Raw genomic sequence first — 1,496 nt, forward strand, 5'->3', positions numbered from 1 at the left:
CACACACACACACACACACACACACACACACACACAGAGTTTTTCAACAGTAGTACACATTCAGAGTCATGTTTCTAGTCGCCCCCAAATTCTGGGTGGAAGTCGTGAGCCAAAGAAATCGTGAACACTTCAAATATGGCGACCAAGTCATAAACGTCATCGCCAACTTGCAGAAGATTAAGGAATCTGGGAACAAATTAGCCTGGTGTAGAGAGTGACTTACGGAGACGTGTCAGAGAGAGTCAGAGAAGCCAACGACTTCAAATCCTGTAAAGTTTCTTAATCGAGTGACACTATTATTTGAAATTGGCAGAACACCAATGGATTTAGTCCAAAGACATAATATATGCCTTTTTTTTTTCGGGTTTTCTTTTTTAAGGGCATTAGGGTTTTAGTTCTTTTTCCTTTCTTCTTGAGGGTTTTTTTTTTTGGCAATATATCGCTTTCTTTTCTCAAATCCGTTTCCATCTGACATACAGAAAATGGAGACATTCCAGGGAGCCCTACACCTCCCTTCTCCTTGCACCCCTAGAAGAGCAGGCTCCTTGGTTAAACTGGCCGGCTCTGCGAGCCACAAGCAAGAGCACACAATTTTGTGCAAATGGTTCAGCTATTCCCTTGCAGGGAGAGAGTGTGGGAGCCCTCACCACAGAATCACCCCCAGGATTATGGGGGACCTTCCCCTTCAAAGGTCTCCTCCATCCCCCTCCCTCTCAGGGGCTCCCTCACCAGGCCGCACAGCCCCAGGCGTCCCTCCCCCTCCCTCTCAGGGGCTCCACTCACCAGGCCGCACAGCCCCAGGCGTCCCTCTGTATTTCCTCCCAGCCTCCCCGGGCCTCAGCCCCACTCCCAGGGCGGCCCTCCCTTCCCGGGGAGGCCCCAGAGAGGCCGTCCAAGGCCCTGGGAGACTCTCGTTCCCGCAGCTCCCCTCCCACGGACCCGGAGAAACCCCGGAGATCAAAGGCTCAGCAGCAGACCAGGTGTCCAGCCTCGTTCACAGGCCGCGATTAATCAAACTCCTGACTCACAAGGAGATCAAACCCGGCCCCCTGCCAGCTGTTGGTTAAAGCTGGCCTTCAAGTTGCCCTCATTAAATTTCCTCTCCCTCTCTCCCTGCTGACTCTGCCCCGTGACCATCTCTCTCTCTCGGATCTTTCTCTCAGCGCCCGTTTCCTCTCCCTCCTCCCTCCTTCCACTGGCCTATCAGTTTCTATCTCCTCCGTCCCCGCCCCCCTGCCTCCCCAGCTCCCCAACACCCCAACTGCTCTGTTCTCTTGGTCCGAATCCTTCAAAAATCCACGGTCCCCAGACTCCCTCCCGGACCCTCCTGCTCGGCCCCTGAAAGTTCCAAGAGGAAGTCATCAGGGGCGTCTGCTGGCGGGTGGGAGAGTGGGTTTCCCCTGCTCTCAAGGCCAAGGATGAGCTCATCCATGCGGAACTGAATTCTCACCTGCCCCTCTTTGCAGCAGACACAGGCCTGTCCAGCACCACAATCA

At 54.1% G+C, this 1,496-nt stretch overlaps 1 long non-coding RNA gene across 2 annotated transcripts in view; it reads right to left on the bottom strand.

The window, feature by feature from the left end:
* Positions 1–1,039, bottom strand: part of LOC102973564 (uncharacterized) — an 82,893-nt gene extending 81,854 nt beyond the window's left edge. Inside the window, exon 1 of one of the 2 annotated variants that reach the window (XR_448140.3) lies at positions 940–1,036. This is a non-coding gene — a long non-coding RNA (uncharacterized lncRNA). Of the gene's footprint in view, positions 1–939 lie in introns of both variants that reach the window. The other variant, XR_008616235.1, reaches the window with a different exon arrangement.
* Between the last annotated feature and the right edge of the window lie 457 nt (positions 1,040–1,496).

The sequence above is a fragment of the Physeter macrocephalus genome, chromosome 20 (assembly GCF_002837175.3).
Source record: "Physeter macrocephalus isolate SW-GA chromosome 20, ASM283717v5, whole genome shotgun sequence".
In the NCBI taxonomy this organism is placed as follows: Eukaryota; Metazoa; Chordata; class Mammalia; order Artiodactyla; family Physeteridae; genus Physeter; species Physeter macrocephalus.